This window comes from Leuresthes tenuis, unplaced genomic scaffold (genome assembly GCF_036924035.1).
Source record: "Leuresthes tenuis unplaced genomic scaffold, fLeuTen1.0.hap1 SCAF_20, whole genome shotgun sequence".
NCBI lineage: Eukaryota > Metazoa > Chordata > Actinopteri > Atheriniformes > Atherinopsidae > Leuresthes > Leuresthes tenuis.
In genome coordinates, this window is record NW_027325374.1 from 24,535,091 (window position 1) to 24,548,572 (window position 13,482).

The window sequence follows — 13,482 nt, forward strand, 5'->3', positions numbered from 1 at the left end:
GAATCCATACATACTGATCCTCCCGTAATAAAATGGTCGGATCTTATCAAACACACTTTGTTTCTTGTGACAATCAAGTCAGCGAAACAGCGTATACACGTCAAGACACTGAATCAAGTTTGCCACAAGAACTCATAAGTTTGGCAGTATTGCTCTGCCATCAGCAATGATACACCCATTTTATTTTCGTGAGACATGTGCAAGCACCTGTTCATCTACTGTTCTATCACTATGAATTAGTGATCTATTATCAATAAGGATACTTCTACAACTACTATCAAAGTATGTCCGGACTTCTTATGTTGTCAGTTGCTATATATGAATAAGTGGGTAGCTACTGACAAGCATTAAGCATGTCACACAGCCCAAACATATAACATTTCAGGACACACCACACAGTTAACAACCACAGTGAAGCGTGTCAAAGCCCAAACATGTAACATTTAACAGGACACTTACACAACACATTCAAATCAAACAGTCAGACAACATACAAGAACATATACCCCAGCCGGCATTGCTCCCTGCCTATTTTCGTACAGCACACTATGTGTGCGCACACCTTTATTCACAAACTCTTCAACTTATACTCTTTTACCGAAGCTGCTACAGCTCGATTGGCCGAATACCCTTAGATCCTATTTCGGTGAATTTGACATCTGCCTTACATGTAACAGATTAGCGGTTTAGCAGTTTTAATTTAGTTTGAGTGAAGGAATTCATTTTATAGCAAAATCCGAAATCGTGAAGCACTCATGAAAGTAAGCTTATTCTCGGATTCCTGAAACTTTAGATTTGCTCTTTCTTTTACTGCAAAGTACAACGTTGTTTTTTTTGTTTAAATCTTTCTAGACATGGTAAATATGAACGACAAAGCAGTTTTAACATAGTTTGAGTGAAGGAATTCATTTTATAGATAAAATCCCAAGAGTCTGCTGAGAAAAGAGAGTGAATGCGAAGTAGACTTTAACACGGCTATGGGAGCGAGCCGAGTGTCGGCTAACCGGGAGAATTGCTTGAAAGAAACGCGACACCGAATGAGCGGTCAGAACAAAGCCTCAATACGGGATTCTCGTGGTGTTTTTGTTGCTGCCTTGTCTTTTGCATAGAGTAAAAGACAAGGCAGCCATCGAATAGGGCCCGATTGTTCCTACTTGGTCAGCCGAGGAGCAAGGGGGGGGGGGGGGGGGGGCAAGCGTCTCAACCAAGCAAAGCTCACCATGGGGAAGGTGGCTATACCAACTAGCCTGATGCCCTGCTCCCGCAGTGACGGATAATCGTACTCTGGTTTCTCTTCATAACATACAAGTCTTTCGCCTTTTACTAAAGACTTCCGTGGAGAGCAGCACTAATGAGTTGTTTCTATTATTGGCAGGCTTTACCTTTGCGGGTGAAGCCCTTTCTGTCTGTGCAAAAGAAATCTTGCTACTTTGCAGAGTGACTTCTCTGAGTAGAGTCGCCTTACAAGACAAGGCAGCCATCGAATAGATTGTTTCTACTTGGTCAGCCGAGGAGCAGGGGGGGGGGGGGGGGGCAAGCGTCTCAACCAAGCAAAGCTCACCAAGTAGGAACAATCGGGCCCTTTTCGATGGCTGCAACACCTGAAAGAGATATTGATGCGAGACCCGATCAAATGCTTTTTCAAAGTCTAAATTTAAGATGACAAGCCGGGTGTTTCTGTCTCTAGCGTAATCAATGATGTCTCGAATCAGTACGAGGCTGTCGGTGAGTTGTCTCCCTGAGATGGCACAAGCTTGGTCTGGGTGAATTACCTCCTCTAAAACAGAGGACATCCGTGTCGCTAAAACCTTGCTAAAAAGTTTACAGTCAAAGTTTAAAAGTGTGATGGGCCTCCAATTCTTTAGGTCAGTCTTATCATTTTTTTTATAAAGTAGAGTCACTATTCCCACTCTAAAACTGTCAGGCAGTCGGTCGAGTTTTTCAAAATCTTTAAAAACATCTAAAATGTCTGATGATAAAAGGTCCCAATAGGTCAGATAGAATTCTGCAGGAAGCCCGTCTAAACCCGGAGCTCGACTTCTCTTAAAACCTGTTAGGCATTTTTTTAACTCTAAAGCAGTAAAATTCTGTGTCAAGTGTGCATTCTCTTTTACGGTTTTGTCAACGAATTTTAAGATTTCTGCCGATGTTTCCAAGTGCACTGGTTTCTCTTTGTACATGTTACTATAAAAGGTATGTACAGTTTCAATCATCTCTTGTGTGGATTTTGTTAAAAACCCATCTTCTCTTTTTAGATTTTGAATACACTCCTTTTTATTTATAACTTTCTTTCTTTTTCACCTTCCTCAATTTCCTGCTCCCTGCTTCTTACAAAAATTCCTTTACTCTTTATTTCTGCTAAAACTGACATTTCCTTTTTGACATCTTTGATTTCTTCTTTAAAGTCTATGCCACACTGATTTAGTTTAAAGTAGCGCTGTAAGCGTTTATGTAGTCCCATCATACATCTATTCTCTTTCCTTTTTTTACGTTTACCTTGCTGTTTAAAAAAAGTCTGGGTCGTTTCCTTCACCATTTCCCACCATTGTGCATGTGTTTCGTAGAGGTCTTGAAGGGTCTGCCACTCTTTATAACATTCCCTGTACTGACTGACTATGATTTCATCCTCCAACAGGGAACAGTTGAGTTTCCACAGACCACTTCCTACCGTCACACCAGAAGGGGGTGAAAGGGTGCAGGAGAGCATAAGGTGGTCTGAAAAGAAAACAGGGGTTAATCTAACATCAGTGGGTGGGCAATCTCTAGTAAAGAAATAATCAATGCGAGAGGCTCTGGTGCCATCATGACTAAACCAGGTGAAGCCCTCCTCTCTGGGATGCATGGTTTTAAAACAGTCAGTAAGCTTAAAATCCCTGCATATGCCCTGAAGTAAAATCGAAGTCTTATCCACTTTAAAATCTACCCCTGCTCTTTTTCTATCTTTCCTGCTCAAGATACAGTTAAAATCCCCTCCTACAACTAAAGGTACTTGCCCTAGCATGTAAAGCTGTATATCTTCTAAAAGGTCATACCTTTCATTTTTTCCATTGAAACCATAAATATTTAAGAGGTTAAAGTCTTGCCCCATAAAATTCAAGTGTGCTAAAAGTGCCCGTCCGTCTCTCACCACTGTGCTACCTTTCACCAGAACATGCGGATTTTTAATTAGAATGGCCACACCATCATTTTTATTTTGATTTGAGCCACTCCATATCGATAAATGGGGCCACATTTCCTCCCATTGTCTATGGTTTTTTAAAAAAGGTAGTCCACATTCTTGTATTAAAAACACATCTGATTTTATGGAGTCTAAGATGGATAAAATACTCTGGGCTCTTGTCTTTGATTTCACACTTCTCACATTTAGTGTTGAGAAGGTGAGAACCATTAAAAGCATAAAGGAAAGTAGGTATGTCATTTTCGTTTTTCTAAGTTATCAAAACAAATTACACACAGGTTATTTCTTGGGAAACTAGCTCTTCCTTCATTTCTTTAGGTGAAAAGTGAGTAGGTTGATCTATATTTCCTTTTCGGACTCTCGGTGTTGGCCTCTGACGCAATGTTGCATTTAACTTTGAGTCCCTGGGGGTCGAGTGCAGAGCTGAAGTTAAAAAGGAGACCTCATTTGGTGAGTCGGAGGGGAAGACTCTAGGTTCTTCCACTGAAGAACTGTCTGAAAGGGACCTAACCCTTCCCCTCTTCTCTGATACCACTGGGGAATCAGAGGCTCAGATGCCGTCCTCTTCGGCTGTTGACCTTCGGGGAGGTGAGTATCTTCACTAGACTCACCTGTCTGCTCTTCCTCCTCATTTAGCGTAGCTCCACCCTCTGCCTGTGAATTCTCACAGACTTCAACACTGAGTGGTGAGGCCTCTACAGGCCCCTCCCCTTTTTGCTCCTCACTTCCAATCCAAGCTTTTGGCGGGAAGTTTGAATTTATTGGGTCAACCTCTTCACTTTGTTCACCAACTGCCACCTTTGGTCCTTCTCTTTGTTGGCTTGACTGTGGCTTTACCGTCTTTAATTTGTTGGCAAAAGATTTAGGGCAATCTCTGAAGAGGTGATTTAATTCTCCACAGAGATTACATTTCCTGCCATTTGGACACTCTCCAAAAGTTTGCCCAATTTCTCTGCTCTTCCCACATAACACCTTGGTACAAGCCTCAACCAGGTGCCCATGCTCACCACACTTGCGGCAGAACTTGGGCTGCCCCTGGTAGTGGATGTAATCTCGGTTTTCAAGGTGGCCAGAGTGTCGCCCACCCGCTGCACTGAGCACTCTTCAGCCCTTTTAAATGGTATAACTTTGCACTCCCGCACGCTCCAGCAAGCACCATTCAAGCAACAACTTTGCACTCCAGCTTCGAACATCGGCACAGTCGCAACAAGTAAGGCGACTCTACTCAGAGAAGTCACTCTGCACAGTAAGAAGATTTCTTTTGCACAGACAGAAAGGGCTTCACCCGCAAAGGTAAAGCCTGCCAAAAATAGAAACAACTCATTAGTGCTGCTCAACATTGTACTTTGCAGTAAAAGAAAGAGCAAATCTAAAGATTCAGGAATCCGAGAATAAGCTTAGTTCTTCACGATTTCGGATTTTGCTATAAAATTAATTCCTTCACTCAAACTAAATTAAAACTGCTAAACCGCTAATCTGTTACATACAAGGCAGATGTCAAATTAACCGAAATAGGATCTAAGGGTATTTGGCCAATCGAGCTGTAGCAGCTTCGGTAAAAGAGTATAAGTTGAAGAGTTTGTGAATAAAGGTGTGCGCACACATAGTGTGCTGTACGAAAATAGGCAGGGAGCAATGCCGGCTGGGGTATATGTTCTTGTATGTTGTCTGACTGTTTGATTTGAATGTGTTGTGTAAGTGTCCTGTTGAATGTTACATGTTTGGGCTTTGACACGCTTCACTGTGGTTGTTAACTGTGTGGTGTGTCCTGAAATGTTATATGTTTGGGCTGTGTGACATGCTTAATGCTTGTCAGTAGCTACCCACTTATTCATATATAGCAACTGACAACATAAGAAGTCCGGACATACTTTGATAGTAGTTGTAGAAGTATCCTTATTGATAATAGATTACTAATTCATAGTGATAGAACAGTAGATGAACAGGTGCTTGCACATGTCTCACGAAAATAAAATGGGTGTATCATTGCTGATGGCAGAGCAATACTGCCAAACTTATGAGTTCTTGTGGCAAACTTGATTCAGTGTCTTGACGTGTATACGCTGTTTCGCTGACTTGATTGTCACAAGAAACAAAGTGTGTTTGATAAGATCCGACCATTTTATTACGGGAGGATCAGTATGTATGGATTCTGATGTGACTGATAAACCCATTCGTATCTTAAGCATAATCTAATACATGAGACAACGCCCTGGCACACGATAAAAAAAAAAAAGAGAGAGAGCGGTTTTGTGTCCCCACAGTCCATAATGTAGAAAAGAGAGAAAAAAGCCTTTCTGATTTGGTGTGTGTGCTCATAGTGCAGAGTGTAGAGAAAAGAAAGCCGTTTTGGTGTCACGGGTGTTGTGACTTACACACACACATTTCTAAATTGAGAAAGGAAATTATTTTAGAGGAAGCACTAGAGTTTAGATCCCACATTTGTTGATAGGCATTCATTTATTTCTTCACTTCTGATGAAGTTTCAACAATAAACAACAAACTTTGTATTATGAGAAAGAACCAGAATCATTCTTCAGGAATCCGAAAATAAGCTCTATTTTATGAGTTATGCACGAATTCGGATTCTCCTATAAAACGAATTCCTTAACTCAAACCAAGTTAAGACTGCTTTGTCCTTCATATTTATTCATGTCTAATCAAGTTTCAACGATAAACAACGTTGTACTTTGTAGAATGAGAAAGAACTTCTTCAGCAATAAGCATCTCTCGACATATGACGAAGTACAGATTTTGCTATAAAATTAATTCCTTCTATCAGCCTGACTTAAAACTGTTTGTCCTCCTTATTTATCCACTTCAAATCAAGTTTCAACAAATAAAAAAATGTTGTAGTTTGAGAAAGTACAACTTAATCTTCAGCAATCAGTATAAAAAGAGGTGCAAATGCCAACCATACATACCTAAAAGGTGGAGCGGAAGTATTCAGCTGCAAGTAGGTGTGAATGTTCGACTATAATTTGTAAAAAGCGGGTAAGAAAAGGTTCGAATGCCCGACTATATATTAACAAAAGCGGGAGGAGAGGTCTTCAGATGAGAGTGGGTGAGAATTTCCAACCATAATCTATAAAATACGGTGAAAAAAAATATGTGAATGCCTCATAGAACACTAAAAGCGGAAGTGTTCGGCTGCAAGAAGGTGTGAATGTCCGACTATATTTGGTGAAAAGCAGGTGAAGCAAGGTCTGAATGCCCAACCTTACATCATCAAAAGCGAGATCAGAGGTGTTTGGCTGCAAGAAGGCCATAGTTTGCCAAAAGCGGGTAAGGTGCGAATGTCCGACTAAATATCAACAAAATTTGGGGCGGAGGTCTTCGGATGCAAGTGGGTGTGAATATTCCACCATACAAGTATGGTGGAGAGGAAGCTGTGAATAGCCGACCATAGTTTGGAAAAAGCGGGTAAGAAAAGGTTTGAATGCCCGAACATACACCATCAAAAGAGGGAGCGGAGGTGTTCCGCTGTACGAAGGTGTGAATGTCCGACCATAGTTGGTAAAAAGCGGGTAAGAAAAGGTTAAAATACCCGACTGTACACAATCAATAGCGGGAGCGGATGTGTTCGGCTACAAGAAGATGTGAAAGTCCGACCATGGTTTGGTAAAAAGCGGGTAAGAAAAGGTGCGAATGTCCGACAATGTATGATCAAAAGAGAGAGCGGAGGTTTTCGGATACAAGAAGGTTTGAATGTCCCACCATAGTTTGTAAAAAGCGGGTAAGAAAAGCTTCGAATGCCCGACTATACACCATCAAAAGCGGGAGCAGAGGTGTTCCGCTGTAAGACGGTGTGAATGTCCGACCATAGTTGGTAAAAAGCGGGTAAGAAAAGGTTAAAATACCCGACTGTACACAATCAATAGCGGGAGCGGAGTTGTTCGGCTACAAGAAGGTGTGAAAGTCCGACCATGGTTTGTAAAAACCGGGAAGAAAAGGCTCGAAAGCCCGACTATACACCATCAAAAAGAAGGTTTGAATGTCCATCAATAATTGCTTTAAAACAAGAAAGTAAATTTTCGAATATCAAACCGCACATGATCATAAGCGGGAGAGAAGGTGTTCGGCTGCAAGAAGGTGTGAATGTCCACCCATAATTCATGAAAAATGGGTAAAAAAAAGGTGCGAATGCCTAACAATACATTATCAAAAGCAGGTGTGAATGTCAGATCATAATTTGTAAAAAGCTGATGAGAAAGGGTGAGAATGCCCGACTATACACCATCAAATGCGGGAGCGGAGGTGTTCGGCTCTGAGTAGGTGTGAATGTCCGACCATAATTGCTGAAGAATGTGTTAGAAAAGGTAAGAATGCTGGACCATACATCATCAAAAGCGGGAGAGGTGGTGTTCGGCTTCAAAAAGGTGTGACTGTTCGACTAAAGTTTGTAAAAAGTGGGTAAGACAAGGTGCGAATGCCTGACAATGTATGATCAAAAGCGGGAGCGGAGGTGTTCAGCTGCAAGAAGGTCTACATGTCCATCAATAATTGCTAGAAAACATGAAAGAAACTTTTCGAAAATCAAACCGCACATGATCATAAGTGGGATAGGAGGTGTTCAGCTGCAAGGTGTGAATGTCCACCCATAATTCCTGAAAAATGGGCAAAAAAAAGGTGTGAATGCCCAACCATACATCATCAAAAGCAGGAGTGGAAGTGTTCGGCTACAAGAAGGTGTGAACGTCCAACCAAAATATGTAAAAAGAAGTTAAGAAAAGGTTCGAATATCCAACCAAACATAATCAAAAGCGGGAGCAGAGCTGTTCGACTGCAAGTAGGTGTGAATGTCAGATCATAATTTGCAAAAAGCTGATGAGAAAGGGTGAGAATGCCCGACTATACACCATCAAATGTGGGAGCGGAGTTGTTCGGCTGTGAGTAGGTGTGAATCTCCGACCATAATTGCTGAAAAATGTGTTAGAAAAGGTACGAATGCCGGTCCATACATCATCAAAAGCGAGAGAGGTTGTGTTCGGCTGCAAGTAGGTGTGAATGTCAGGCCATAATTACTCACAAACGGGTAAGAAAAGGTAGTATTGCCAGACCATATATGATCAAAACAGGGAGCGGAGGTGGTTCAGCTGCAAGAAGGTTTGAATGTAAAACTAAAGTTCAAATATATTAACAAAAGCGGGAGGAGAGGTCTTCGGATGAGAGTGGTTGAAAATTTCCGACCATAATGTATTAAATGCGGTGAAAAAAAGGTGTGATAGAACACTAAAAGGTGGAGCGGAAGTGTTCGGCTGCAAGAAGGTGTGAATGTCCGACTATATTTGGTGAAAAGCAGGTGAAGCAAGGTCTGAATGCCCAACCTTACATCATCAAAAGCGAGATCAGAGGTGTTTGGCTGCAAGAAGGCCATAGTTTGCCAAAAGCGGGTAAGGTGCGAATGTCCGACTAAATATCAACAAAATTTGGGGCGGAGGTCTTCAGATGCAAGTGGGTGTGAATATCCCACCATACAGGTATGGTGGAGAGGAAGCTGTGAATAGCCGACCATAGTTTGGAAAAAGCGGGTAAGAAAAGGTTTGAATGCCCGAACATACACCATCAAAAGAGGGAGCGGAGGTGTTCCGCTGTACGAAGGTGTGAATAGCCGACCATACTTGGTAAAAAGCGGGTAAGAAAAGGTTAAAATACCCGACTGTACACAATCAATAGCGGGAGCGGATGTGTTCGGCTACAAGAAGATGTGAAAGTCCGACCATGGTTTGTAAAAAGCGGGTAAGAAAAGGTGCGAATGTCCGACAATGTATGATCAAAAGAGAGAGCGGAGGTTTTCGGATACAAGAAGGTTTGAATGTCCCACCATAGTTTGTAAAAAGCGGGTAAGAAAAGGTTCGAATGCCCGACTATACACCATCAAAAGCGGGAGCAGAGGTGTTCCGCTGTAAGACGGTGTGAATGTCCGACCATAGTTGGTAAAAAGCGGGTAAGAAAAGGTTAAAATACCCGACTGTACACAATCAATAGCGGGAGCGGAGTTGTTCGGCTACAAGAAGGTGTGAAAGTCCGACCATGGTTTGTAAAAACCGGGAAGAAAAGGCTCGAAAGCCCGACTATACACCATCAAAAAGAAGGTTTGAATGTCCATCAATAATTGCTTTAAAACAAGAAAGTAAATTTTCGAATATCAAACCGCACATGATCATAAGCGGGAGAGGAGGTGTTAGGCTGCAAGAAGGTGTGAATGTCCACCCATAATTCATGAAAAATGGGTAAAAAAAAAGGTGCGAATGCCTAACAATACATTATCAAAAGCAAGTGTGAATGTCAGATCATAATTTGTAAAAAGCTGATGAGAAAGGGTGAGAATGCCCGACTATACACCATCGAATGCGGGAGCGGTGGTGTTCGGCTCTGAGTAGGTGTGAATCTCCGACCATAATTGCTGAAGAATGTGTTAGAAAAGGTAAGAATGCTGGACCATACATCATCAAAAGCGGGAGAGGTGGTGTTCGGCTGCAAAAAGGTGTGACTGTTCGACTAAAGTTTGTAAAAAGTGGGTAAGACAAGGTGCGAATGCCTGACAATGTATGATCAAAAGCGGGAGCGGAGGTGTTCAGCTGCAAGAAGGTCTACATGTCCATCAATAATTGCTAGAAAACATGAAAGAAACTTTTCGAAAATCAAACCGCACATGATCATAAGTGGGATAGGAGGTGTTCAGCTGCAAGGTGTGAATGTCCACTCATAATTCCTGAAAAATGGGCAAAAAAAAGGTGTGAATGCCCAACCATACATCATCAAAAGCAGGAGTGGAAGTGTTCGGCTACAAGAAGGTGTGAACGTCCAACCAAAATATGTAAAAAGAAGTTAAGAAAAGGTTCGAATATCCAACCAAACATAATCAAAAGCGGGAGCAGAGCTGTTCGACTGCAAGTAGGTGTGAATGTCAGATCATAATTTGCAAAAAGATGATGAGAAAGGGTGAGAATGCCCGACTATACATCATCAAATGCGGAAGCTGAGCTGTTCGGCTGTGAGTAGGTGTGAATCTCCGACCATAATTGCTGAAAAATGTGTTAGAAAAGGTAAAAATGCCGGTCCATACATCATCAAAAGCGAGAGAGGTTGTGTTCGACTGCAAGTAGGTGTGAATGTCCAGCCATAATTACTCACAAACGGGTAAGAAAAGGTAGTAGCCAGACCATATATGATCAAAACAGGGAGCGGAGGTGGTTCAGCTGCAAGAAGGTTTGAATGTAAAACTAAAGTTCAAATATATTAACAAAAGCGGGAGGAGAGGTCTTCGGATGAGAGTGGTTGAAAATTTCCAACCATAATGTATAAAATGCGGTGAAAAAAAAGGTGTGATAGAACACTAAAAGGTGGAGCGGAAGTGTTCGGCTGCAAGAAGGTGTGAATGTCCGACTATATTTGGTGAAAAGCAGGTGAAGCAAGGTCTGAATGCCCAACCTTACATCATCAAAAGCAAGATCAGAGTTGTTTGGCTGCAAGAAGGCCATAGTTTGCCAAAAGCGGGTAAGGTGCGAATGTCCGACTAAATATCAACAAAATTTGTGGCGGAGGTCTTCGGATGCAAGTGGGTGTGAATATCCCACCATACAAGTATGGTGGAGAGGAAGCTGTGAATAGCCGACCATAGTTTGGAAAAAGCTGGTAAGAAAAGGTTTGAATGCCCGACTATGTATGATCAAAAGAGAGAGCGGAGGTTTTCGGATACACGAAAGTTTGAATGTCCTACCATAGTTTGTAAATAGCGGGTAAGAAAAGGTTCGAATGCCCGACTATACACCATAAAAAGTGGGAGCGGAGGTGTTCCGCTGTAAGATGGTGTGAATGTCCGACCATAGTTGGTAAAAAGCGGGTAAGAAAAGGTTAAAATACCCGACTGTACAAAATCAATAGCGGGAGCGGAGTTGTTCGGCTACAAGAAGGTGTGAAAGTCCGACCATGGTTTGTAAAAAGCAGTTAAGAAAAGGTTCGAATATCCAACCAAACGTAATCAAAAGCGGGAGCAGAGCTGTTCGACTGCAAGTAGGTGTGAATGTCCAGCCATAATTACTCACAAACGGGGGAAGAAAAGGTAGTATTGCCAGACCATACATGATCAAAACAGGGAGCGGAGGTTCAGCTGCAAGGTGTGAATGTCTGACTATAGTTTGTAAAAAGCTGGTAAGACAAGGAGCGATGTCCCGACATTGTATGATCAAAAGCGGGAGCGGAGGTGTCCAGCTGTGAGTAGGTGTGAATGTCCGACCATAATTGCTGAAAAATGTGTTAGAAAAGGTAAGAATACTGAACCATACATCATCAAAAGCGGTAGAGGTGGTGTTCGGCTGCAAGAAGGTGTGAAAGTCCGACAATGGTTTGTAAAAAGCGGGTAATAAAAGGTTCGAATGCCCGAATATACATCATCAAAAGCGGAAGCGGAGGTGTTCGGATGCAAGAAGGTGTGAACGTCCGACCAAAGTTTATAAAAAGCAGTGAAAAGCGAGAAAAAGCTTTTCGTGAGTTCTGCATGATTTGGGATTTTGCTTATAAAATGCATTACTTCACTCAAACTATGTTAAAACTGATTTGTTTTTCATATTTACCATGTCTACAAAGATTTAAACAAAAAAACAACGTTGTACTTTGCAGTAAAAGAAAGAGCAAATCTAAAGTTTCAGGAATCCGAGTATAAGCCTGCTTTCATGAGTTCTGCACGATTTCGGATTTTGCTATAAAATGAATTGCTTTGCTCAAACCAAGTTAAAACTGCTTTGTCCTTCCATATTCATCAATGTCTAGATCGACTTCAACAAAGAAAAACATTGGACTTTGAAGAAGTTGAAATCCATCTACACATTGATAAATATGAAGGACAAAGCAGTTCCCACTTGCCCATAAGAAAATAAGCTTATTCTCGGATTCCTGATCCTTCAGTGTTGCTCTTTCTTCTACTGCAAAATACAATGTTTTTCTTTGTTGAAGTCGATCTAGACATTGATAAATATGAATGAAAAAGCAGTTTTAACTTGGTTTGAGTGAATGAATTCATTTTATACATAAAATCCGAAATCGTGCAGAACTCATGAAAATAAGCTTATTCTCGGATTCCTAAAACTTTTGATTGGCTCTTTCTTTTACTGCAAAGTACAACGTTGTTTTTTTGTTTAAATCTATCGAGACATTGATAAATATGAAGGTAAAAGCCGTTTTAACATAGTTTGAGTGAAGGAATTGATTTTATAGATAAAATCCCAAATCATGCAGAACTCCTCAAAGGGGGCGTATGGCTTAATCACAAGTGTGGCTCTTTCTCATTCAGGGTAGTATGAGGAAGTTTATGCTTGAAATATATGTAGAAATGGTTACATATGAAGGACAAAGCAGTGTTAACTTAGTTTGAGTGAAGGAATTCATTTTATACATAAAATCCCAAATCATGCAGAACGTATGAAAAGAAGCTTATTCTCGGATTCCTGATCCTTCAGTTTTGCTCTTTCTTCTACTGCAAAATACAATGTTGTTCTTTGTTGAAGTCGATCTAGACATTGATAAATATGAAGGAAAAAGCAGTTTTAACTTGGTTTGAGTGAATGAATTCATTTTATACATAAAATCCCAAATCATGCAGAACGTATGAAAAGAAGCTTATTCTCGGATTCCTGATCCTTCAGTTTTGCTCTTTCTTCTACTGCAAAATACAATGTTGTTCTTTGTTGAAGTCGATCTAGACATTGATAAATATGAAGGAAAAAGCAGTTTTAACTTGGTTTGAGTGAATGAATTCATTTTATACATAAAATCCGAAATCGTGCAGAACTCATGAAAATAAGCTTATTCTCGGATTCCTAAAACTTTTGATTTGCTCTTTCTTTTATTGCAAAGTACAACGTTGTTTTTTTGTTTAAATCTATCGAGACATTGATAAATATGAAGGTAAAAGCCGTTTTAACATAGTTTGAGTGAAGGAATTAATTTTATAGATAAAATCCCAAACCATGCAGAACTCCTCAAAAGGGTCGTATGGCTTAATCACAAGTTTGGCTCTTTCTCATTCAGGGTAGTATGAGAAAGTTTATGCTTGAAATATATGTAGAAATGGGTACATATGAAGGACAAAGCAGTGTTAACTTAGTTTGCGTGAAGGAATTCATTTTATACATAAAATCCGAAATCGTGCAGAACTCATGAAAATAAGCTTATTCTCGGATTCCTAAAACTTTTGATTTGCACTTTCTTTTACTGCAAAGTACAACGTTGTTTTTTGTTGAAATCTATCTAGACATTGATAAATACGAGCCGAAACTCTGCTGCCGCTTTTGATAATTTATGGT

At 40.8% G+C, this 13,482-nt stretch overlaps 1 non-coding gene across 1 annotated transcript; it reads left to right on the forward strand.

The window, feature by feature from the left end:
- The first annotated feature begins 1,279 nt into the window (after window positions 1–1,279).
- Window positions 1,280–1,393, forward strand: LOC140279116 (U5 spliceosomal RNA). Its single transcript, XR_011909312.1, has one exon. It is a non-coding gene; the product is annotated as a U5 spliceosomal RNA (small nuclear RNA).
- The last annotated feature ends 12,089 nt before the right edge of the window (window positions 1,394–13,482 follow it).